Genomic DNA, 27,110 nt, shown 5'->3' on the forward strand with positions numbered 1-27,110 from the left:
CCCTAACATAATAAATTAGGCTGGCTGTAGGCAATTTAAAATTGGTTCCAGGGGTACACGGGCAGCAGTGGTCTGGTCAGTGGAGGCCTAGTGGAAGGAGTGACGGCAGACAGGCATCAAAGGCCTAACATAATAACATTGGGCTGGCTGTAGGCAAGTTAAAATTGGTTCCAGGGGAACACGGCCATCAGTGGCCTGGTCAGTGTAGTAGTTGTAGAAAGAACGAACCGCAGACAGGCTTCAAAGGCCTAACATAACAAAATTGGGCTGGCTGTAGGCACTTTTAAATTGGTTCCAGGGGTACATGGGCAGCAGTGTATGGTCAGTGGAAGTCTAGTGGAAGGAGTGACGGCAGACAGGCTTCGAAGGCCTAACATAACAAAATTGGGCTGGCTGTAGGCACTTTTAAATTGGTTCCAGGGGTACACGGGCAGCAGTGGTCTGGTCAGTGGAAGTCTAGTGGAAGGAGTGACGGCAGACAGGCTTCGAAGGCCTAACATAACAAAATTGGGCTGGCTGTAGGCACTTTTAAATTGGTTCCAGGGGTACACGGGCAGCAGTGGTCTGGTCAGTGGAAGTCTAGTGGAAGGAGTGACGGCAGACAGGCATCAAAGGCCTAACATAATAACATTGGTCTGGCTGTAGGCAAGTTAAAATTGGTTCCAGGGGAACACGGCCATCAGTGGCCTGGTCAGTGTAGTAGTTGTAGAAAGAACGGACGGCAGACAGGCTTCAAAGGCCTAACATAACAAAATTGGGCTGGCTGTAGGCACTTTTAAATTGGTTCCAGGGGTACACGGGCAGCAGTGGTCTGGTCAGTGGAAGTCTAGTGGAAGGAGTGACGGCAGACAGGCTTCGAAGGCCTAACATAACAAAATTGGGCTGGCTGTAGGCACTTTTAAATTGGTTCCAGGGGTACACGGGCAGCAGTGGTCTGGTCAGTGGAAGTCTAGTGGAAGGAGTGACGGCAGACAGGCATCAAAGGCCTAACATAATAACATTGGTCTGGCTGTAGGCAAGTTAAAATTGGTTCCAGGGGAACACGGCCATCAGTGGCCTGGTCAGTGTAGTAGTTGTAGAAAGAACGGACGGCAGACAGGCTTCAAAGGCCTAACATAACAAAATTGGGCTGGCTGTAGGCACTTTTAAATTGGTTCCAGGGGTACACGGGCAGCAGTGGTCTGGTCAGTGGAAGTCTAGTGGAAGGAGTGACGGCAGACAGGCTTCGAAGGCCTAACATAACAAAATTGGGCTGGCTGTAGGCACTTTTAAATTGGTTCCAGGGGTACACGGGCAGCAGTGGTCTGGTCAGTGGAAGTCTAGTGGAAGGAGTGACGGCAGACAGGCTTCGAAGGCCTAACATAACAAAATTGGGCTGGCTGTAGGCACTTTTAAATTGGTTCCAGGGGTACACGGGCAGCAGTGGTCTGGTCAGTGGAAGTCTAGTGGAAGGAGTGACGGCAGACAGGCTTCGAAGGCCTAACATAACAAAATTGGGCTGGCTGTAGGCACTTTTAAATTGGTTCCAGGGGTACACGGGCAGCAGTGGTCTGGTCAGTGGAAGTCTAGTGGAAGGAGTGACGGCAGACAGGCATCAAAGGCCTAACATAATAACATTGGTCTGGCTGTAGGCAAGTTAAAATTGGTTCCAGGGGAACACGGCCATCAGTGGCCTGGTCAGTGTAGTAGTTGTAGAAAGAACGGACGGCAGACAGGCTTCAAAGGCCTAACATAACAAAATTGGGCTGGCTGTAGGCACTTTTAAATTGGTTCCAGGGGTACACGGGCAGCAGTGGTCTGGTCAGTGGAAGTCTAGTGGAAGGAGTGACGGCAGACAGGCTTCGAAGGCCTAACATAACAAAATTGGGCTGGCTGTAGGCACTTTTAAATTGGTTCCAGGGGTACACGGGCAGCAGTGGTCTGGTCAGTGGAAGTCTAGTGGAAGGAGTGACGGCAGACAGGCTTCGAAGGCCTAACATAACAAAATTGGGCTGGCTGTAGGCACTTTTAAATTGGTTCCAGGGGTACACGGGCAGCAGTGGTCTGGTCAGTGGAAGTCTAGTGGAAGGAGTGACGGCAGACAGGCTTCGAAGGCCTAACATAACAAAAATGTCAAAACTAGGTATTGTCAGTGCCAGGCATTGAAGGATGTCAGCGCATAGACTAAACATTGGTGAAGCTGTGAGAGATAATTTTGCTAGTGGTAGAGCACTGTTTCAGCTGGGGGGGGAACTGTCTTGTGGCCGGCGGTACAGGCCCAGGGCCCCTCATATTACAATGGTGTGTCTGACGTTGGGTGCGCACCACCACCGCCAGAGACACTTTATTGTACTATGAGGGACCCAGTGGCAGTGCCGTCGACCAAAAGCGGGCACACCCACCTCTTCAGACAAACAGCACTCTCACGGGTGCTGGCGCAAAGTGGCGATACCACGGCCCCGTGTGGGGAGTTTGGCCATTTTGTTAGGAGTAAACATGTCGTATGCTGCACAATCAGGTGCAGAAAATTACGAGATTGGAAAAGTCATTCAGAATAGTCCACAGGCAAGACCTTTTCATAGGAAAGCTAGGTGTCAGCCGGGCAAGGTGGGGCAAAAGATTTTGAAATCCAGTTGTGGTTCATTTTAATGAAGGTTAGATCATCTACATTTTGGGTAGCCAGACGAGTCCTTTTTTCTGTTAGTATTGAACCTGCAGCACTGAATACTCTTTCTGATAGGACACTAGCTGCCGGGCAAGCAAGCTCCTGCAATGCATATTCTGCCAATTCTGGCCAGGTGTCTAATTTGGATGCCCAGTAATCAAATGGGAATGACGGTTGAGGGAGAACGTCGATAAGGGATGAAAAATAGTTTGTAACCATACTGGACAAATGTTGTCTCCTGTCACTTTGAATTGATGCTGCAGTACCTGTCCTGTCTGCGGTCATAGCAAAATCACTCCACAACTTGGTCAGAAAACCCCTCTGGCCAACGCCACTTCTGATTTCTGCCCCTCTAACACCTCTGGTCTGCTGGCCCCTGGAGCTCGTGTGAGAACGATCACGGGCGCTGTGTGCAGGGAATGCCAGAAGCAAACGGTCAACAAGAGTTGATTGTTTTGTTGCTAATATTAGTTCCAAGTTCTCATGTGGCATAATATTTTGCAATTTGCCTTTATAGCGAGGATCAAGGAGGCAGGCCAACCAGTAATCGTCATCGTTCATCATTTTTGTAATGCGTGTGTCCCTTTTGAGGATACGCAAGGCATAATCCGCCATGTGGGCCAAAGTTCCAGTTGTCAAATCTGCGGTTGTGCTTGGTTGAGGGGCAGTTGCAGGCAAATCTACGTCACTTGTGTCCCTCAAAAAACCAGAACCCGGCCTTGCCACGCCACCAATTTCCAGTGACCCCGGGAAAGCTTCCTGATTAAAAATATACTCATCCCCATCATCCTCCTCATCCTCCACCTCCTCTTCGCCCGCTACCTCGTCCTGTACACTGCCCTGACTAGACAATGGCTGACTGTCATCAAGGCTTTCCTCTTCCTCTGGTGCAGACGCCTGATCCTTTATGTGCGTCAAACTTTGCATCAGCAGACACATTAGGGGGATGCTCATGCTTATTATGGCGTTGTCTGCACTAACCAGCCGTGTGCATTCCTCAAAACACTGAAGGACTTGACACATGTCTTTAATCTTCGACCACTGCACACCTGACAACTCCATGTCTGCCATCCTACTGCCTGCCCGTGTATGTGTCTCCTCCCACAAAAAATTAACAGCCCGCCTCTGTTCGCACAGTCTCTGAAGCATGTGCAGTGTTGAGTTCCACCTTGTAACAACGTCTATGATTAGGCGATGCTGGGGAAGGTTCAAAGAACGCTGATAGGTCTGCATACGGCTGGAGTGTACAGCCGAACGGCGGATATGTGCGCAAAGTCCACGCACTTTGAGGAGCAGGTCGGATAACCCCGGATAACTTTTCAGGAAGCACTGCACCACCAGGTTTAAGGTGTGAGCCAGGCAAGGAATGTGTTTCAGTTGGGAAAGGGAGATGGCAGCCATGAAATTCCTTCCGTTATCACTCACTACCTTGCCTGCCTCAAGATCTACAGTGCCCAGCCACGACTGCGTTTCTTGGTGCAAGAACTCGGACAGAACTTCCGCGGTGTGTCTGTTGTCGCCCAAACACTTCATAGCCAATACAGCCTGCTGACGTTTGCCAGTAGCTGCCCCATAATGGGAGACCTGGTGTGCAACAGCTGCGGATGGAGTGGTTGTGCGACTGCGGTCTGTGGACGAGCTCTCGCTTCTGCAGGAGGACGAGGAGGAGGAGGAGGAGGGGGTGCGAACGGCTACAGCCAACTGTTCCCTAGACCGTGGGCTAGGCAGAACTGTCCCAAACTTGCTGTCCCCTGTGGACCCTGAATCCACCACATTTACCCAGTGTGCCGTGATGGACACGTAACGTCCCTGGCCATGCCTACTGGTCCATGCATCTGTTGTCAGGTGCACCTTTGTGCTCACAGATTGCCTGAGTGCATGGACGATGCGCTCTTTAACATGCTGGTGGAGGGCTGGGATGGCTTTTCTGGAAAAAAAGTGTCGACTGGGTAGCTCGTAGCGTGGTACAGCGTAGTCCATCAGGTCTTTGAAAGCTTCGCTTTCAACTAACCGGTAGGGCATCATCTCTAACGAGATTAGTCTAGCTATGTGGGCGTTCAAACCCTGTGTACGCGGATGCGAGGCTAAGTACTTCCTTTTTCTAACCATAGTCTCATGTAGGGTGAGCTGGACTGGAGAGCTTGAGATCGGGGAACTAGCGGGGGTGCCGGTGGACATGGCAGACTGAGAGACGGTGGGAGATGGTATTGTTGCCGCCGGTGCCCTAGATGCAGTGTTTCCTACTACGAAACTGGAGATTCCCTGACCCTGACTGCTTTGGCCTGGCAAAGAAACCTGCACAGATACTGCAGGTGGTGCAGAAAATGGTGGCCCTACACTGCCGGAAGGGATGTTACGTTGATGACTAGCTTCATTGGCCGAGGGTGCTACAACCTTAAGGGACGTTTGGTAGTTAGTCCAAGCTTGCAAATGCATGGTGGTTAAATGTCTATGCATGCAACTTGTATTGAGACTTTTCAGATTCTGCCCTCTGCTTAAGGTAGTTGAACATTTTTGACAGATTACTTTGTGCTGATCAATTGGATGTTGTTTAAAAAAATGCCAGACTGCACTCTTTCTAGCATCAGATACCTTTTCAGGCATAGCAGACTGAGCTTTAACCGGATTGCCACGCTGTCCTCCAACAGGTTTTGACTTTGCCACGCGTTTTGGGCAAGATACGGGCCCGGCAGATGGAACCTGTTGCGATGTTGATGCCTGCTGTGGCCCCTCCTCCTCCGCTTCAGAACTGCTGCCGCCTGCACCCTGTTCCCCCAATGGCTGCCAATCTGGGTCAAGGACTGGGTCATCTATTACCTCTTCTTGTAGCTCGTGTGCAACTTCGTCTGTGTCACCGTGTCGGTCGGTGGTATAGCGTTCGTGATGGGGCAACATAGTCTCATCAGGGTCTGATTCTTGATCAGCACCCTGCGAGGGCAATGTTGTGGTCTGAGTCAAAGGACCAGCATAGTAGTCTGGCTGTGGCTGTGCATCAGTGCACTCCATGTCAGATTCAACTTGTAATGGGCATGGACTGTTAACTGCTTCACTTTCTAAGCCAGGGACGGTATGTGTAAAGAGCTCCATGGAGTAACCCGTTGTGTCGCCTGCTGCATTCTTCTCTGTTGTTGTTTTTGCTGAAGAGGACAAGGAAGTGACTTGTCCCTGACCGTGAACATCCACTAACGACGCGCTGCTTTTACTTTTACCAGTTTCACGAGAGGAGGCAAAAGAGCTAGAGGCTGAGTCAGCAAGATAAGCCAAAACTTGCTCTTGATGCTCCGGCTTTAAAAGCGGTTTTCCTACTCCCAGAAAAGGGAGGGTTCGAGGCCTTGTGTAGCCAGACGACGAACCTGGCTCCACAGCTCCAGACTTAGGTGCAATATTCTTTTTCTCACGACCACCTGATGCTCCACCACTACCACTACCCTCATTACCAGCTGACAATGAACGCCCCCGGCCACGACCTCTTCCACCAGACTTCCTCATTGTTTTAAAAACGTTACCAAACGAACGGTATTTGTTGCTGTCACACAACTTACACGGTGAGCTATAACTTCAGTATGATTTAGCTACCCCTTTACAGGTGGGTGAGACCACAACGAAAATCAGCCACAATGTTACACACTCTGTTGTTGTTGGCAACAAATGAGATGCCACACACGCAGGACTGTCACTGAAGCGCAAATGTAAATATTTATCTCCCACAGATTTGTGTTTGTTTTTTTTAAAAGGGAGACTTCAGAAAAAAAAAAAAAATAAAAAAAAAAAATTTTTGACAGAAGAATTTATAAAACAAATTAAATGAAATGATTGTTTCTGGGAGAATTTAGGGAAAAAAAAGGCTTTGTAGGGCCCACTGAGTGATAGAGGACGCACACAGGAGTCAGGAGTGGCACACAAGCCCAGAGGCCAATAATAATCTCCCACTGATTGATTTAGTGATTTTTTGTGGTAGATTTTTGAACCCAAATCAAGCAAAAAAATTTATAGGCTTTCTATGGCCCACAATTGGGGAGAGAGAGAGAGATGGCACACCCAGGAGTCAAGACTGGCACACAAGCAGAAGGGGCAATATGAATCTCCCACAGATTTTTTTTTGGTTTTTTTTTTCAGGGAGACTTTAGAGAAAAAAAAAGTACAAAAAAAATGATTTTTTTCAGGAAGAATTTAGAAACCAAAGAAAATAAAATGATTTTTTCAGGGAGAATTTAGAAAACAAATAAAACAAAAAATAGGCTTTCTAGGGCCCACTGAGTGACAGATGACGCACACAGGAGTCAGGAATGGCACACAAGCCCAGAGGCCAATAATAATCTCCCACTGATTGATTTAGTGATTTTTTGTGGTAGATTTTTGAACCCAAATCAAGCAAAAAAATTTATAGGCTTTCTATGGCCCACAATTGGGGAGAGAGAGAGAGATGGCACACCCAGGAGTCAAGACTGGCACACAAGCAGAAGGGGCAATATGAATCTCCCACAGATTTTTTTTTGGTTTTTTTTTTCAGGGAGACTTTAGAGAAAAAAAAAGTACAAAAAAAATGATTTTTTTCAGGAAGAATTTAGAAACCAAAGAAAATAAAATGATTTTTTCAGGGAGAATTTAGAAAACAAATAAAACAAAAAATAGGCTTTCTAGGGCCCACTGAGTGACAGATGACGCACACAGGAGTCAGGAGTGGCACACAAGCCCAGAGGCCAATAATAATCTCCCACTGATTGATTTAGTGATTTTTTGTGGTAGATTTTTGAACCCAAATCAAGCAAAAAAATTTATAGGCTTTCTATGGCCCACAATTGGGGAGAGAGAGAGAGATGGCACACCCAGGAGTCAGGAGTGGCACACAAGCCCAGAGGCCAATATTAATCTCCCACTGATTGATTGATTGATTTTTTCAGGTAGAATTATGAACCCAAATCAACCAAAAAAATAAATAGGCTTTCTATGGCCCACTATTTGTGAGAGAGATGGCACGCTCAGGACTGGCACACAAGCCCAGAGGCCAATATTAATCTCCCACTTTTTTTTTTTTTCCAGGGAAAATTTATAAAACCAATAAAATAATAAAAAAATAGGCTTTCTATGGCCCACTATCTGAGAGAGAGAGAGATGGCACGCTTAGGACTGGCACACAAGCCCAAAGGCCAATATTAATCTCCCACTGATTGATTTATTGATTTTTTCAGGTAGAATTTAGAACCCAAATCAAGCAAAAAAATTTATAGGCTTTCTATGGCCCACAATTGGGGAGAGAGAGAGAGATGGCACACCCAGGAGTCAGGAGTGGCACACAAGCCCAGAGGCCAATATTAATCTCCCACTGATTGATTGATTGATTTTTTCAGGTAGAATTATGAACCCAAATCAACCAAAAAAATAAATAGGCTTTCTATGGCCCACTATTTGTGAGAGAGATGGCACGCTCAGGACTGGCACACAAGCCCAGAGGCCAATATTAATCTCCCACTTTTTTTTTTTTTCCAGGGAAAATTTATAAAACCAATAAAATAATAAAAAAATAGGCTTTCTATGGCCCACTATCTGAGAGAGAGAGAGATGGCACGCTTAGGACTGGCACACAAGCCCAAAGGCCAATATTAATCTCCCACTGATTGATTTATTGATTTTTTCAGGTAGAATTTAGAACCCAAATCAAGCAAAAAAATTAATAGGCTTTCTATGGCCCACTGAGTGAGAGATGGCACACACAGGAGTAAGGAGTGGCACACAAGCCCTAAGGCCAATATTTTTCTCCCACTGATTGATGTTGTGATTTTTTCTGGTAGATTTTGGAACCCAAATCAAGCAAAAAAATAAATAGGCTTTCTATGGCCCACTGAGTGAGAGATGACACAGACAGGGATGGCACTCTAGCAGAAATGCCAATCTTAATCTCCCACAAAAAAAAAAAAAAAAAAAAAAAGGAACTGTCCTTCAATTACTATCTCCCTGCAGTAATCTCAGCCAGGTATGGCAGGCAGCAATAAGGACTGGACTGATGCACAAATGAAATAAAAAGTGTGGACAAACAAACAAGATAGCTGTGCAGAAAGGAAGGAACAAGAGGATTTGTGCTTTTAAAAAAGCAGTTGGTTTGCACAGCGGTGTACACACAGCAATGCAGCTATCAGGGAGCCTTCTAGGGCAGCCCAATGAGCTACAGCGCTGAGGGGAAAAAAAAAAAATACAGCTTCCACTGTCCCTGCACACCGAAGGTGGTGTTGGACAGTGCAAATCGCTGCAGCACAAGCGGTTCTGTGGTTAATGGACCCTGCCTAACGCTATCCCTGCTTCTGACGAAGCGGCAGCAACCTCTCCCTAAGCTCAGATCAGCAGCAGTAAGATGGCGGTCGGCGGGAACGCCTCTTTATAGCCCCTGTGACGCCGCAGACAGCAAGCCAATCACTGCAATGCCCTTCTCTAAGATGGTGGGGACCAGGACCTATGTCATCACGCTGCCCACACTCTGCGTTTACCTTCATTGGCTGAGAAATGGCGCTTTTCGCGTCATTGAAACGCGACTTTGGCGCGAAAGTCGCGTACCGCATGGCCGACCCCGCTCAGGGGTCGGATCGGGTTTCATGAAACCCCGACTTTGCCAAAAGTCGGCGACTTTTGAAAATGTTCGACCCGTTTCGCTCAACCCTAAAGGAAATCACTTTACCAGGTATCACAAACCACACAACACACTTCACGCTCCAGTCCACCAGGGGGAGCTGTTATGATAAGGTAATTCAGTACCACAATGGACCTAGAAGTCAGAGCACATACAGTGACCTGACAATAACCCAAAAACATAGAACAAGCTCTGAGACGTGGGAACTCTGCTGACCGCAATCCCTAATCCTCTCCAACCACAATAGAGGCAGCCGTGGATTGCGCCTAACGCTCCCTATGCAACTCGGCACAGCCTGAGAAACTAGCTAGCCTGAAGATAGAAAATAAGCCTACCTTGCCTCAGAGAAATACCCTAAAGGAAAAGGCAGCCCCCACATATAATGACTGTGAGTTAAGATGAACAGACAAACGTAGAGATGAAATAGATTTAGCAAAGTGAGGCCCGACTTTCTGAACAGAGCGAGGATAGGAAAGATAACTTTGCGGTCAACACAAAACCCTACAAAAAACCACGCAAAGGGGCAAAAAGACCCTCCGTACCGAACTAACGGCACGGAGGTACACCCTCTGCGTCCCAGAGCTTCCAGCAAGCAAGAAAAAACAAAATAAGCAAGCTGGACAGAAAAAACAGAAAACAAAATAGCAAAAGCGGAACTTAGCTATGCAGAGCAGCAGGCCACAGGAACGATCCAGGAGGAAACAGGTCCAATACTAGAACAATGACTGGAGGCCAGGATCAAAGCACTAGGTGGAGTTAAATAGAGCAGCACCTAACGACTTCACCACATCACCTGGGGATGGAAACTCAGAAGCCGCAGTACCACTCTCCTCCACCAACGGAAGCTCACAGAGAGAATCAGCCGAAGTACCACTTGTGACCACAGGAGGGAGCTCTGCCACAGAATTCACAACAGGGAGCCATGCTCCTATATATTAGGGCACTCTTTACAATTACATAATCTGGTGGTCTGGATAGGAAGTTAGGCAGAAGCGAGCTGGGCTTCACCCAGTGAGCTGCTATCTGTGCTCCGCTCAGGTAGTTGGTCCCTGACAGGGGTGGGATCCAGACAGAAGGCCACAGAGCTGCGACTGCCTACCGATGCGGCAGCATCCTAAGAAAGAGACAAGAACAGCGAATTGTATTGTAGAGGGTGAGAACCGAAGTCATAGCAAAAGGAGAGGAAACCAGAAGTTCTACCCTATACAGGTTGCCTCCTTCTGAGGCGCAGGATCCGGTAGCCGGAACACCGAGGGAGCAATCGTCTCCATGCCTTGCTCCAGAGACCGGCAGGACAGCTAATTCCATATTACCTGCCCGATCTATACCCAGGAGGCACGGTGGCAACTTGTGGGGGCTGGGGCGTGCTAAAGTCCCTGTAAAAAGCCTCAGGCCATCAGTTATACGGGTTTGTTCCTATCCATCTGGGGGACAGAGAGAGAGAGACATAACATCTACATTAGTTTTGAGGACCTTACCGAGAAGCTTAGCAGGAAGGTACTACAACACCCAGGCGCTAGAGGAAGGCTACTAATTTCCAATTGGATAAGGGGACTCTGGATTTGCCTTCAGACCGGCCGGACTCTGCCTGCCCTGTGATTTAGTGCTCTGGACTGTGGATGCTGAAGCCTTCAGTAAAGGTAAAAAGACTGCAACCTTGTGTCCTCGTTCTTCACTGCGCCTCACACCATCCGCCATCTACACTCTGGGAAGCCCTGGGGAAACACTTCACCTGTGGGAAGGTCTACCATCTAGCTGCCATAACATAACCCCAGCGGACCCCTAAGCAGCGTTGGTCACCCTGACCGAATACCACAGGTGGCGTCACAAACATATCTGTTATGGTCTGGTGATTATGGAGCGACATGAGACTAGCTCTGAGCAGGTGGTATCTTGTTATGACCTGGTGGTTAGGACAATAATGGGCCAGGTGGTTAAGAGCACCCGGAAAGACCTGATAGCTACCAAAACACAGGACAAGCTCTGGGAAGTGGAAACTCTGCTAACCGCAATCCCTAATCCTATCACACACACTAGAAATAGCCGTGGATTGCTCCTAACGCTCCCTATGCAACTCTTCCCTAAGAACTAGCTAGCCCTAAAGATAGGAAAATAAAGCCTACCTTGCCTCAGAGAAATTCCCCAAAGGAAAAGCCAGCCCCCTACATATAATGACTGTGAGTAAAGATGGAAATCACAAACACAGAAATGAAATAGATTTAGCAAAGAGAGGCCCGACTGACTGAATAGACAGAGGATAGGAAAGGTCACTTTGCGGTCAGCACAAAAACCTACAAAAAGCCACGCAGAGTGTGCAGTAAAAAAAACCTTCCGCACCGACTCACGGTGCGGAGGCGCCACACTGCATCCCAGAGCTTCCAGCAAGCAAGGCAATATTCACAATAGCAAGCTGGACAGAAAAAATAGCAAACAAGAAAAATAGCAAGGAGGAACTTAGCTTCTGCTGGAGTAAACTGGTAACCAGAACGATCCAGGAGTGAACAAGACCAATAGTACAACATTGACAGCTGGCATGGGACAGAGATCTAAGTGGAGATAAATAGAGCCCCACTAACGAATTAGCCTCGTCACCTGTGGAAGGAAACTCAGAAACACCCACAGCCACCAGAGGAAGTCCATGAACAGAACCAGCCGAAGTACCATTCATGACCACAGGAGGGAGCCTGACAACGGAATTCACAACAGTACCCCCCCCCCTTGAGGAGGGGTCACCGAACCCTCACCAGAGCCCCCAGGCCGACAAGGATGAGCCAAATGAAAAGCACGAACCAGATCGGCAGCATGAACATCAGAGGCAAAAACCCAGGAATTATCTTCCTGACCATAACCCTTCCACTTGACCAGGTACTGGAGTTTCCGTCTCGAAACACGAGAATCCAAAATCTTCTCCACCACATACTCCAACTCCCCCTCAACCAACACCGGGGCAGGAGGATCAACGGATGGAACCACAGGCACCACGTATCTCCGCAATAACGACCTATGGAACACATTATGGATGGCAAAAGAAGCTGGAAGGGCCAAACGAAATGGCACAGGATTGATAACCTCAGAAATCTTATACGGACCAATGAAACGAGGCTTAAACTTAGGAGAGGAAACCTTCATAGGAACATAACGAGACGACAACCAAACCAAATCCCCAACACGAAGTCGGGGACCCACACAGCGCCGGCGGTTAGCGAAACGTTGAGCCTTCTCCTGGGACAATGTCAAATTGTCTACCACATGAGTCCAAATCTGCTGCAACCTATCCACCACAGTATCTACACTAGGACAGTCCGAAGACTCAACCTGCCCTGAAGAGAAACGAGGATGGAAACCAGAATTGCAGAAAAACGGCGAAACCAAAGTAGCCGAGCTGGCCCGATTATTAAGGGCGAACTCAGCCAACGGCAAAAAGGACACCCAATCATCCTGATCAGCAGAAACAAAGCATCTCAGATATGTTTCCAAAGTCTGATTAGTTCGTTCGGTTTGGCCATTTGTCTGAGGATGGAAAGCCGAGGAAAAAGACAAATCAATACCCATCCTAGCACAAAAGGATCGCCAAAACCTCGAAACAAACTGGGAACCTCTGTCCGAAACGATGTTCTCCGGAATACCATGTAAACGAACCACATGCTGGAAAAACAATGGCACCAAATCAGAGGAGGAAGGCAATTTAGACAAGGGTACCAAATGGACCATCTTAGAAAAGCGATCACAAACCACCCAAATTACCGACATCTTTTGAGAGACGGGGAGATCCGAAATAAAATCCATAGAAATATGTGTCCAGGGCCTCTTCGGGACCGGCAAGGGCAAAAGCAACCCACTGGCACGAGAACAGCAGGGCTTAGCCCGAGCACAAGTCCCACAGGACTGCACAAAAGAACGCACATCCCGCGACAAAGACGGCCACCAAAAGGACCTAGCCACCAAATCTCTGGTACCAAAGATTCCAGGATGACCAGCCAACACTGAACAATGAATCTCAGAGATAACTCTACTGGTCCATTTATCAGGGACAAACAGTTTCTCCGCTGGGCAACGGTCAGGTCTATCAGCCTGAAATTTTTGCAGCACCCGCCGCAAATCAGGGGAGATGGCAGACAAAATTACCCCCTCTTTGAGAATACCCGCCGGCTCAGGAACACCCGGAGAGTCAGGCACAAAACTCCTTGACAGGGCATCAGCCTTCACATTCTTAGAGCCCGGAAGGTACGAAACCACAAAATCAAAACGGGAGAAAGATAACGACCATCGAGCCTGTCTCGGATTCAACCGTTTGGCAGACTCAAGATAAGTCAAATTCTTGTGATCAGTCAAGACCACCACGCGATGCTTGGCTCCTTCAAGCCAATGACGCCACTCCTCGAATGCCCACTTCATGGCCAACAACTCTCGATTACCAACATCATAATTGCGCTCAGCAGGCGAAAATTTTCTAGAAAAGAAAGCACATGGCTTCATCACCGAGCCATCAGAACTTCTTTGCGACAAAACAGCCCCTGCTCCAATCTCAGAAGCATCAACCTCAACCTGAAACGGGAGCGAAACATCTGGCTGGCACAACACAGGGGCAGAAGAAAAACGACTGTTGTGAATTCTGTGGTCAAGCTCCCTCCTGTGGTCATGAGTGGTACTTCGGCTGGTTCTGTTCATGGGCTTCCTCTGGTGGATGTGAGTGGGGCTGCGGCTTCTGAGTTTCCTTCCACAGGTGACGAGGTTAAGTCGTTAGGTGCTGCTCTTTTTAACTCCACCTAGTTCTTTGCTCCTTGCCTCCAGTCAATGTTCCAGTATTGGTCTTGCTCTCTCCTGGATCGTTCTTGTGACCTGTCTTCCCTGCATAAGCTAAGTTCTGCTTGTGTTTCTTTTGTTTGCTATTTGTTCTGTCCAGCTTGCTATTTTGGTTTGTCTTGCTTGCTGGAAGCTCTGGGACGCAGAGGGAGCACCTCCGTACCGTTAGCCGGTGCGGAGGGTCTTTTTGCGCCCTCTGCGTGGTCTTTTGTAGGTTTTTGTGCTGACCGCAAAGCTATCTTTCCTATCCTCGGTCTATTCAGTAAGTCGGGCCTCACTTTGCTAAATCTATTTCATCTCTGTGTTTGTATTTTCATCTTTACTCACAGTCATTATATGTGGGGGGGCTGCCTTTTCCTTTGGGGAATTTCTCTGAGGCAAGGTAGGCTTATTTTTCTATCTTCAGGGCTAGCTAGTTTCTTAGGCTGTGCCGAGGCGCCTAGGTCTGGTCAGGAGCGCTCCACGGCTATTTCTAGTGTGGTTTGATAGGATTGGGGATTGCGGTCAGCAGAGTTCCCACGTCTCAGAGCTCGTCCTATGTTATTAGTAACTATCAGGTCATTTTGTGTGCTCTTAACCACCAGGTCCATTGTTGTTCTAACCACCAGTCCATAACAAACGACGCTTCAACTCCTGAAAAGCTTCCACAGCCGCAGAAGACCAATTGACCACATCAGCACCTTTCTTGGTCAAATCAGTCAACGGCTTAGCAATACTAGAAAAATTATTGATGAAGCGACGATAAAAATTAGCAAAGCCCAGGAACTTTTGCAGACTCTTCAGAGATGTCGGCTGAGTCCAATCATGAATGGCCTGAACTTTAACAGGGTCCATCTCGATAGTATTAGGGGAAAAAATGAAACCCAAAAATGAAACCTTCTGAACTCCAAAGAGACACTTTGACCCCTTCACAAACAAAGAATTTGCACGAAGGACCTGGAACACCATTCTGACCGGCTTCACATGAGACTCCCAATCATCCGAAAAGACCAAAATATCATCCAAATACACAATCAGGAATTTATCCAGGTACTCTCGGAAGATGTCATGCATAAAGGACTGAAATACTGATGGAGCATTGAAAAGCCCGAATGGCATAACCAGGTACTCAAAATGGCCCTCGGGCGTATTAAATGCTGTTTTCCATTCATCGCCCTGTTTAATACGCACAAGATTATACGCCCCTCGAAGATCTATCTTGGTGAACCAACTAGCCCCTTTAATACGAGCAAACAAATCAGACAGCAGCGGCAAAGGATACTGAAATTTGACTGTAATTTTATTAAGAAGGCGGTAATCAATACAAGGTCTCAAGGAACCATCCTTCTTGGCCACAAAAAAGAACCCTGATCCTAACGGTGATGACGACGGGCGAATATGGCCTTTCTCCAAGGATTCCTTTATATAACTCCGCATAGCGGCGTGTTCTGGCACAGATAAATTGAACAATCGGCCTTTAGGAAACTTACTACCAGGAATCAAATTAATTGCACAATCGCAATCCCTATGAGGAGGTAGGGCACTGGCTTTGGGCTCATCAAATACATCCCGATAATCCGACAAAAACTCCAGAACTTCAGAAGGAGTGGAAGACGAAATTGACAAAAATGGAACATCACCATGTACCCCCTGGCAACCCCAGCTGGACACAGACATAGATTTCCAGTCCAATACTGGATTATGAACCTGTAGCCATGGTAACCCCAAAACGACCACATCATGCAGATTATGCAACACCAAAAAGCGAATATCCTTCTGATGTGCAGGAGCCATGCACATGGTCAATTGGGTCCAGTACTGAGGCTTATTCTTGGCCAAAGGCGTAGAATCAAATCCTCTCAATGGAATAGGATACTGCAAGGGCTCCAAGAAAATACCACAGCGCCTAGCATACTCCAAGTCCATCAAATTCAGGGCAGCCCCTGAATCCACAAATGCCATAACAGAATAGGATGACAAAGAGCAAATCAGAGTAACGGACAATAGAAATTTAGACTGTACCGTACCAATGGTGGCAGACCTAGCAAACCGCTTAGTGCGCTTAGGACAATCGGAGATAGCATGAGTGGAATCACCGCAGTAAAAACACAGCCCATTCCGACGTCTGTGTTCTTGCCGTTCAGCTCTGGTCAAAGTCCTATTACACTGCATAGGCTCAGGCCTATGCTCAGATAGTACCGCCAAATGGTGCACCGCTTTGCGCTCACGCAAGCGTTGATCGATCTGAATGGCCAAAGACATAGACTCATTCAGACCAGCAGGCATGGGAAATCCCACCATGACATCCTTAAGGGCTTCAGAGAGACCCTTTCTGAAGATTGCTGCCAGGGCACACTCATTCCACTAAGTGAGCACAGACCACTTTCTAAACCTCTGACAATATATCTCTGCTTCATCCTGACCCTGACACAGAGCCAGCAAGATTTTCTCTGCCTGATCCACTGAATTAGGTTCATCGTAAAGCAATCCAAGCGCCAGAAAAAAAGCATCAACATCACGCAATGTCGGATCTCCTGGCGCAAGGGAAAATGCCCAGTCTTGAGGGTCGCCACGTAACAAAGAAATAATGATTTTCACTTGTTGAACAGGGTCACCTGAGGAGCGAGGTTTCAAAGCAAGAAACAATTTACAATTATTTCTGAAATTCAGAAACTTAGATCTATCCCCAAAAAACAAATCAGGAATTGGAATCCTAGGCTCTGGCATCGGATTCTGAACCACAAAATCTTGAATGTTTTGTACCCTTGCAGTGAGATGATCCACACAAGAGGACAGACCTTGAATGTCCATATCTACACCTGTGTCCTGAACCACCCAGAGGTAAAGGGGAAAAGAGAGACAAAACACGCTGCAAAGAAAAAAAAATGGTCTCGAACTTCTCTTATCCCTCTATTGAGATGCATTAATACTTTGGGCCAGCTGTACTGTTATGACCTGGTGGTTAGGACAATAATGGACCTGGTGGTTAAGAGCACTCGGAAAGACCTGATAGCTACCAAAACACAGGACAAGCTCTGGGAAGTGGAAACTCTGCTGACCGCAATCCCTAATCCTGTCACACACACTAGAAATAGCCGTGGATTGCTCCTAACGCTCCCTATGCAACTCTTCACAGCCTAAGAACTAGCTAGCCCTAAAGATAGGAAAATAAAGCCTACCTTGCCTCAGAGAAATTCCCCAAAGGAAAAGGCAGCCCCCTACATATAATGACTGTGAGTAAAGATGGAAATCACAAACACAGAAATGAAATAGATTTAGCAAAGAGAGGCCCGACTGACTGAATAGACAGAGGATAGGAAAGGTCACTTTGCAGTCAGCACAAAAACCTACAAAAAGCCACGCAGAGTGTGCAGTAAAAAAAAACCTTCCGCACCGACTCACGGTGCGGAGGCGCCACACTGCGTCCCAGAGCTTCCAGCAAGCAAGGCAATATTCACAATAGCAAGCTGGACAGAAAAAATAGCAAACAAGAAAAATAGCAAGGAGGAACTTAGCTTCTGCTGGAGTAAACTGGTAACCAGAACGATCCAGGAGCGAACAAGACCAATAGTACAACATTGACAGCTGGCATGGGACAGAGATCTAAGTGGAGTTAAATAGAGCCCCCACTAACGAATTAGCCTCGTCACCTGTGGAAGGAAACTCAGAAACACCCACAGCCACCAGAGGAAGTCCATGAACAGAACCAGCCGAAGTACCATTCATGACCACAGGAGGGAGCCTGACAATGGAATTCACAACAGTATCTATACTGACCGCAGACCCTAAGCTCAACACACAACTAGAAGCAGCCGTGGATTGCTCCTAACGCTCCCTATGCAACTCATCACAGCCTAAGAGCTAACTACCCCTAAAGATAGAAGCAGGAAAACTATCTTGCCTCAGAGAAAATCCCCAAAGGAAAGACAGCCCCCCACATGTAATGACTGTGAGAGGAGAAGGAAATGACATACGTAGTATGAAACAAGATTGAGCACAGGAGGCCACTTCTAGCTAGATAGGAAAGTACAGAAAAGAGCTCTGTGCGGTCAGTAGAAAAAACTAGTAAAAGTCCACCGCAGAGAAATGCAAAAATCTCCACACCTAACTAAAGGTGTGGAGGGCAAACTCTGCTGCCCAGAGCTTCCAGTTTAGCTAAAAAGATCCATACTGATAAACTGGACAAATGAGCAAAAACAAGACAGTACAAAATAACAAGTCCACAATAAGTGAACTGCAAATGACATGGAAGGACTTGGCTTTGCAGAACTTGGTCAGAGTGACAGGAAAGTCCAAAGAGCAATGACTCCAGGCAGAGACAATTGACAACTGGCATTGATCGAGGGCTCAGGCCAGACTAATATAGCCGAGCCCAAAAGACAATCAAAGGAAACAGCTGAGAAGATAAATCCAAGAAGCAGCAATACCACTAAAGACCACAGGAGGAGCCCAAGAGCAGAACTCACAAAAATACTACTTACAACCAAGAACGGAATTCACAACAGTACCCCCCCCCCCCTGAGGAGGGGTCACCGAACCCTCACCAGAGCCCCAGGCCGATCAGGACGAGCCAAATGAAAAGCACGAACCAACTCGGCGGCATGAACATCGGAGGCAACAACCCAAGAATTATCTTCCTGGCCATAACCCTTCCACTTGACAAGATACTGAAGCTTCCGCCTTGAAAAACGAGAATCCAAAATTTTCTCAACCACATATTCCAACTCCCCCTCAACCAACACCGGGGCAGGAGGATCAACAGATGGAACAATGGGCTTCACATATCTCCGCAACAAAGATCTATGGAAAACATTGTGGATGGTGTCAAGATCCTGTCAGCACCGAAGCACTTTCACGGCTGAACAGGGTGACTCACCCACACTACAGGAGGACCCGGGGTCAGATACCACAAGGAAAACTCAGACAGACGGGACCTGCACAGCGTGCTGAGTATGGTAGAGAACAGGAGGACCTGCGATCATGTGACCACAGGAGGTGGGGCTTAGCTTCCTGCTGCTGGAGATGAGTGTAAGTCTTTACAGGGAAACTGAAGTAAGCGAGAGGGGAACTCAGGTCGGACAGGCGGGGGTCATACACAGAGAGGGCGGCGCAGTACACAGGGGCAATCAGAAGAATAGTCAGGACGTAGCAATAGATCAGAAAAACCAGAACGGGCAATAGACAGTACAAAAACAGCAGGCAGAAATCACAACAGCGACAGAACCAAATCAGAAACCAAACAGACAGACTAGTACTTGCACAAAGCAGAGGCACACCAGGGTCAGACACACTCAGCCAATGGTCAGAGTATAAACGACAAGGACTGACCTCAGAGTGAGGCTATAAAAAGCCTCCCAGGACCCAGAAAGAGGCCATAAGAGTTAACCCTGCAACTACCTGTCCCGAGAGCACAGTAAACCATGACAGTACCCCCTACTTAATGGGTGGCCTCTGGACCCCCAGGTTTCTCAGGATTCCGAGCATGGAATGCCTGAACCAGACGATCAGCATGTACCGACCTGGCTGGCACCCAAGACCGGTCCTCCGGCCCGTACCCCTTCCAATGCACCAAGTATTGTAGAGACCCACGAACCCGCCGGGAATCTACAATATGTTGTACCTCGAATTCCAGATGCCCCTCGACCAAGACTGGGGAAGAAACAGCACCTGGATCTTCCACCACCGATCCTAAAGGTTTAAGCAAGGATCTATGGAATACATTATGAAGTTTCAACGAGGGAGGGAGGCGAAGACGATACGCCACCGGGTTTACAACCTCAATGATCTCGTAGGGACCGATGAACTTAGGTCCCAGTATGGCGGAGGGCATACGAAGACTTATATTTCACGTAGAGAGCCACACCTTGTCCCCACACTGCAAAACCTGAGCAGAGTTCCTTTTTTTATCCGCAAAACGCTTATAATTCTCCTGGGCCCTGGAAATATTTAACCGGACTTTTGACCATAATTCCCTGATTCGGTTGACACAGTCCTCAGCTCCTGGACAGCCCGAATCTAATCGTGAGAATTCACCAAAATGGGGGTTCAGACCATAATTAATAAAAAAAAATGGTGACTTACCGGTTGATTGATTGGTACGGTTGTTGAAAGCAAACTCAGCTAATGGTAGGGCATCACACCAGTCGCTTTGCAGAGCGGAAGTCAAACATCGAAGAATTTGTTCAAGCGACTGGTTGGTGCGCTCTGTCTGCCCGTTACTCTCTGGGTGGTAAGCTGAGGAAAAAGACAAAGATATCCCCAACCTTTTGCAAAAAGCCCGCCAAAACTTAGCCACAAATTGTGCCCCTCTATCTGATACAATGTTCATAGGAACCCCATGTAACCGTACAATTTGAGCAAGGAAATGTTTAGCGAGGGTCTGTGCTGAAGGTAGACTTGCCATAGGTACAAAATGTGCTAACTTAGAAAACCTGTCTATGACTACCCAGATTACCGTGTTACCCCGGGACACAGGAAGGTTGGTAATGAAGTCCATGGACAAGTGAGTCCATGGTCTTCCTGGAATTGATAAAGGCATCAATTCCCCGGCCGGCCGGCAATGAGAGCTCTTAAGGTACCTTCACACATAACGATATCGTTAACGATATCATTGCTTTTTGTGACGTAGCAACGATATCGTTAAGGAAATCGCTATGTGTGACAGCGACCAACGATCAGGCCCCTGCTGGGAGATCGTTGGTCGCTGAACAAAGTCCAGAACTTTATTTCGTCGCTGGATCTCCCGCTGACATCGCTGGATCGGCGTGTGTGACACCGATCCAGCGATGTCTTCACTGGTAACCAGGGTAAACATCGGGTAACTAAGCGCAGGGCCGCGCTTAGTAACCCGATGTTTACCCTGGTTACCATCCTAAAAGTAAAAAAACAAACACTACATACTTACCTACAGCTGTCTGTCCTCCAGCGCTGTGCTCTGCTCTCCTCCTGCACTGGCTGTGAGCGTCGGTCAGCCGGAAAGCAGAGCGGTGACGTCACCGCTCTGCTTTCCGGCCGCTGTGCTCACAGCCAGTACAGGAGGAGAGCAGAGCACAGCGCTGGAGGACAGACAGCTGTAGGTAAGTATGTAGTGTTTGTTTTTTTTACTTTTAGGATGGTAACCAGGGTAAACATCGGGTTACTAAGCGCGGCCCTGCGCTTAGTTACCCGATGTTTACCCTGGTTACCGGCATAGTTGGTCGCTGGAGAGCTGTCTGTGTGACAGCTCTCCAGCGACCAAACAGCGACGCTGCAGCGATCCGGATCGTTGTCGGTATCGCTGCAGCGTCGCTTAATGTGAAGGGGCCTTTAGAACGGGCGCATACCCCACATGCAGCGACATACCTCTTAATATCCGAAACCATTAAACGCCACCAAAAGACTCTAGCAACTGAGTCTCGTGTGGCAGAAATACCTGGGTGAGCACTCAGTTTCGAATCATGGAACTCTCGCAGGAGCTTGGAACGTAATTGCTGAGGAACAAACAATTTGTTTTTAGGTTTGGACCTTGGAGCTAAAGATTGAGCCCCCACAATCTCCCGTTCCAATTCCGATGACACTTCGGCTATAATGATATTGGGTTGAAGAATGGGAGACGGCGGATCAGGGGCGGATAGCGGCTCAAAACTACGTGATAAAGCATCAGCTTTCACATTTTTAGACCCTGGACGAAACGTTATTGAGAATTGGAATCGAGAAAAAAAAAGTGACCAACGGGCCTGCCTGGGAGTCAGTCTTTTAGTAGATTTGATATACTCTAGGTTTTTGTGGTCGGTGATGACCGTGATGGGGTGAGCCGCCCCCTCCAAAAAATGCCTCCATTCCTCAAACGCCAACTTAATTGCTAAGAGTTCTCTATTACCAACGTCATAATTCCTCTCAGCCTGAGAAAATTTTTTCGAGAAATAGGCACAAGGTTTGAGATTAGTCAGAGAAGCAGGTCCCTGTGACAACACTGCCCCCACCCCTACCTCCGAAGCGTCAACTTCGACTACAAACGGCTTGGATGAGTCAGGTTGCACTAGAACAGGAGCAGTTGTGAAACAGTTTTTCAAAGATAGAAAAGATTGTTTGGCTGACAAGGACCAATTCCTGACATCTGCCCCTTTACATGTGAGGTCAGTAAGGGGTTTAACAATCTGAGAAAAACCTTTGATAAACCTGCGATAGTAATTAGCGAATCCCAAAAAGCGCTGGAGTCCCCTAAGGTCCCGAGGCTGGACCCACTCCATAATGGCTTGCACCTTCTTGGGATCCATACGAAACCCCTGTGGAGAGATTATGAGACCCAAAAATGATAGCTCCTGAACGAAAAAAGAACATTTCTCTAGTTTAACAAATAATTGATTTTCCCTGAGTCTTTGAAACACTGTTCTAACATGTGATAAATGAGAATGTCTGTCAGAGGAATATATCAGGATATCATCCAAGTAGATAACAACAAAGCGACCAATGAGGTCCGAAAAAACAACATTAATGAAATTTTGAAACACAGCTGGGGCATTGGTGAGACCAAATAGCATCACCAGATTTTCAAATAACCCCTCTGATGTAAGAAATGCAGTTTTCCATTCATCACCTTCCCGTATTCTTATCAGATTATAAGCTCCTCTGAGGTCCAACTTCGAAAACCACGTGGTTACAGAGATCAGGAATCAGAGGCAGGGGGTATGTGTTCCTGACTGTAATCTTATTAAGTTCTCGAAAGTCGAGGCAGGGACGTAGGCCGCCATCCTTTTTTTTAACAAAGAAAAACCCCGCAGCTACTGGGGACACAGAAGGTCTTATATGCCCTTTACGAAGACTTTCAGCAATGTATTGCTTCATAGCTAGGCGCTCCGGGCCTGACAAATTAAATAGACGGGCTTTGGGCAATTTGGCTCCAGGGATAAGATCAATAGCACAGTCAAATGGCCTATGCGGGGGCAGCGCCTCAGCCTCACTTTCAGAAAACACGTCCTCAAAGTCTTTTAGGTACTCCGGAATACCCTCCAGACTAACAGAAGACACCGAGACAGGTTTTGCAAGTTTCAAACAACAAACAGGTTTATGGCAACAATCGACACATTTGGATCCCCATTTAATAATCTCCCCTGTTTCCCAGTCAATTACCGGGTTGTGGCGTTGGAGCCATGGCATGCCCAGCACTAGCCCTGCGGGCAATTTGTCCATAACAAAACATTCCATCTCTTCCTTGTGGGAAGAACCTATCTGTAAAGAAAACCTTTTGGAAACATAAAGAATTCCTGTACGTGTAAGAGGGGAAGAGTCGATGGCCACAATTTTAAGTGGCGTTTCCAGCCTGACTGTCCCTATCTTGTGTTGGGAGATGACACAGGAACTGACCAGGTTGAGGGATGAACCACTGTCCACCAAAGCTGTAGAGGAAAAACGATAATTGTCTACCCATAGTTCCACCTTTAACAAGACTTTAGTACACGAGGAAGACAGTACCTGAAGGTCTGAGCAGTTTCCTCGACCGCTACCCAAACCTAGTCGTTTCCCGTCATCTGAGAGGATGATGGACATGAGGGGCAATCTTTTCTCCAGTGTCCGGGTTCTCCACAATAGAAACAGAGTTTTTTCTCCTGGCGGCGTCTTCTCTCCTTCTCTTTTAGCGAGGTGACACCGATTTCCATGGGCTCAGGAGCAGACCCAATCTCTTTGCTGCCAGCAAACAGGGAAGTTTCACACTGCATTACACCCCTGGCGCGTAACCTGCGGTCCATTCGTACGGCCTGGGTTATGGCATCCTCCAGAGTGTCAGGTGGAGGATGAAGGGCCAAAGCGTCCTGGAGGCGTTCAGACAGGCCCCTGCGGAATAGCCCTCGAAGGGCGGCATCATTCCAGGACACCTCTGCAGCCCACCGTCGGAACTCAGAACAGAACCACTCAGCTGAATGTTTGCCCTGCCGAACACTCATAACCATGTCCTCAGCCATACGGACTCTGTCAGGCTCATCATAGATGCGGCCCAGGGCACCAAAAAAGGCATCAACAGTCATCCTCTCAGGAGCAGAAGTAGATAGAGAAAAGGCCCAGGCTTGAGGAGACCCGCGAAGTAAAGAAATAATGACCCCCACCCTCTGGAACTCATCCCCAGAAGAACGAGGCCTCAGGGAAAAAAAAAGTTTACATCCCTCCCTGAAGGCTCTGAACTCCTTTTTATCCCCTGAGAAGGTGTCGGGCAGTTTTACTGGAGATTCAGGAGACACCAACGACACATCTGTACTACCAGTACCAAAAGACCCCGCAGCGACAGCCCCCTGTACAGTATCTACCAGCTGCTGCTGGGTCTGAGCCATCGTGCGCTGCTCCACATTCAATTTCTAGAACATTTGCGTTAGGTGTTTCACCTGATCCGCTAATGCCTGCATAGGATCCATTCAGACAACACTCTTAAACCTCCCCCTAACAAAGAGAGAGAGAAAAAGGGAGAAAGAGAAAAAAACCCAAAAAAACTGTGACGGTCGTTTATAATGTCAAGATCCTGTCAGCACCGAAGCACTGTCACGGCTGAACAGGGTGACTCACCCACACTACAGGAGGACCCGGGGTCAGATACCACAAGGAAAACTCAGACAGACGGGACCTGCACAGCGTGCTGAGTATGGTAGAGAACAGGAGGACCTGCGATCATGTGACCACAGGAGGTGGGGATTAGCGTCCTGCTGCTGGAGATGAGTGTAAGTCTTTACAGGGAAACTGAAGTAAGGGAGAGGGGAACTCAGGTCGGACAGGCGGGGGTCATACACATAGAGGGCGGCGCAGTACACAGGGGCAATCAGAAGAATAGTCAGGACGTAGCAATAGATCAGAAAAACCAGAACGGGCAATAGACAGTACAAAAACAGCAGGCAGAAATCACAACAGCGACAGAACCAAATCAGAAACCAAACAGACAGACTAGTACTTGCACAAAGCAGAGGCACACCAGGGTCAGACACACTCAGCCAATGGTCAGAGTATAAACGACAAGGACTGACCTCAGAGTGAGGCTATAAAAAGCCTCCCAGGACCCAGAAAGAGGCCATAAGAGTTAACCCTGCAACTACCTGACCCGAGAGCACAGTAAACCATGACAGATGGAAAAAGAAGCTGGAAGGGCCAAACGAAAAGACACAGGATTGATAATCTCAGAAATCTTATAAGGACCAATAAACCGAGGCTTGAACTTAGGGGAAGAAACCTTCATAGGGACATGACGAGAGGATAACCAGACCAAATCCCCCACACGAAGCCGAGGACCAACACACCGACGGCGGTTAGCAAAACGCTGAGCTCTTTCCTGGGACAATGTCAAATTGTCCACCACATGAGCCCAAATCCGCTGCAACCTGTCCACCACAGAATCCACACCAGGACAATCAGAAGGCTCAACCTGCCCTGAAGAAAAACGAGGATGGAAACCAAAATTACAAAAGAAAGGCGAAACCAAAGTAGCCGAACTGGAAAAGTCACCCAATCATCCTGATCAGCAGACACAAAGCATCTCAAATAGGTTTCCAAGGTTTGATTAGTTCGCTCAGTTTGGCCATTAGTCTGAGGATGGAACGCCGAAGAAAAAGATAAATCAATACCCATCCTAGCACAAAAGGCCCGCCAAAACCTGTAAACAAACTGGGAACCTCTATCAGACACAACATTCTCCGGAATGCCATGCAAACGAACCACATGTTGAAAAAACAATGGAACCAAATCAGAGGAGGAAGGCAACTTAGGTACCAAATGAACCATTTTAGAGAACCGGTCACAAGCCACCCAGATAACAGACATCCTCTGGGACACAGGAAGATCTAGAATAAAATCCATGGAAATATGCGTCCAAGGCCTCTCCGGAATGGGCAAAGGTGTAAGCAACCCACTAGCACGGGAACAGCAAGGCTTAGCCCGGGCACAGGTCTCACAGGACTGCATAAAAGCACGCACATCCCGCGACAAGGAAGGCCACCAAAAGGACCTAGCAACCAAATCTCTGGTACCAAAGATTCCAGGATGACCGGCCAACACAGAACAATGGACCTCAGAAATTACCTTACTTGTCCATCTATCAGGGACAAACAACTTCCCCACAGGACAGCGGTCAGGCTTATCAGCCTGAAACTCCTGAAGCGCCCGCCGTAAATCAGGGGAGATGGCCGATAAAATCACTCCTTTCCTAGGAATGCCAACCGGCTCAAGGACTCCAGGGGAATCAGGTAAAAAACTCCTAGAGAGGGCATCCGCCTTAACATTCTTAGATCCCGAAAGATACGAGACCACAAAATCAAAACGGGAGAAAAACAGTGACCACCAAGCCTGTCTAGGGTTCAGCCGCTTGGCCGACTCAAGGTAAATCAGATTCTTATGATCGGTCAAGACCACAATGCGGTGCTTGGCTCCCTCAAGCCAATGACGCCACTCCTCAAATGCCCACTTCATAGCCAACAACTCCCGATTGCCGACATCTGTTGTGAATTCTGTGGCAGAGCTCCCTCCTGTGGCCACAAGTGGTACTTCGGCTGGTTCTCTCTGTGAGCTTCCGTTGGTGGAAGGAAGTGGTACTGCGGCTTCTGAGTCTCCTTCCTCAGGTGAAGTGGTGAAGTCGTTAGACATTTCCTATTTAACTCCACCTAGTACTTTGATCCTGGCCTCCTGTCAATGTTCTAGTGTGGGTCTAGCTTCCTCCTGGATCGTTCCTGTGGCCTGCGGCTCTGCATAAGCTAAGTTTTTGCTTGTGTTATTTTTGTTTGCTGTTTTTTCCTGTCCAGCGTGCTCCATTGGTTTTTGTTGCTTGCTGGAAGCTCTGGGACGCAGAGGGTGTACCTCCGTGCCGTTAGTTCGGTACGGAGGGTCTTTTTGCCCCCTCTGCGTGGTTGTTTGTAGGGTTTTGTGTTGACCGCAAAGTTATCTTTCCTATCCTCGGTCTATTCAGATAGTGGGCCTCACTTTGCTTAATCTGTTTCATCTCTACGTTTGTCTTTTCATCTCACTCACAGTCATTATATGTAGGGGGCTGCCTTTTCCTTTGGGGAATTTCTCTGAGGCAAGGTAGGCTTATTTTTCCTTCTTAGGCTAGCTAGTTTCTCA

General features: G+C 47.8%; 1 protein-coding gene across 2 annotated transcripts in view; it reads right to left on the reverse strand.

The window, feature by feature from the left end:
• Positions 1 to 27,110, reverse strand: part of LOC138661490 (class I histocompatibility antigen, F10 alpha chain-like) — a 103,968-nt gene that overhangs the window by 18,444 nt on the left and 58,414 nt on the right. The gene's annotated exons all lie outside the window — the stretch shown is intronic.

Source organism: Ranitomeya imitator, chromosome 2, assembly GCF_032444005.1.
Source record: "Ranitomeya imitator isolate aRanImi1 chromosome 2, aRanImi1.pri, whole genome shotgun sequence".
Taxonomy (NCBI): Eukaryota; Metazoa; Chordata; class Amphibia; order Anura; family Dendrobatidae; genus Ranitomeya; species Ranitomeya imitator.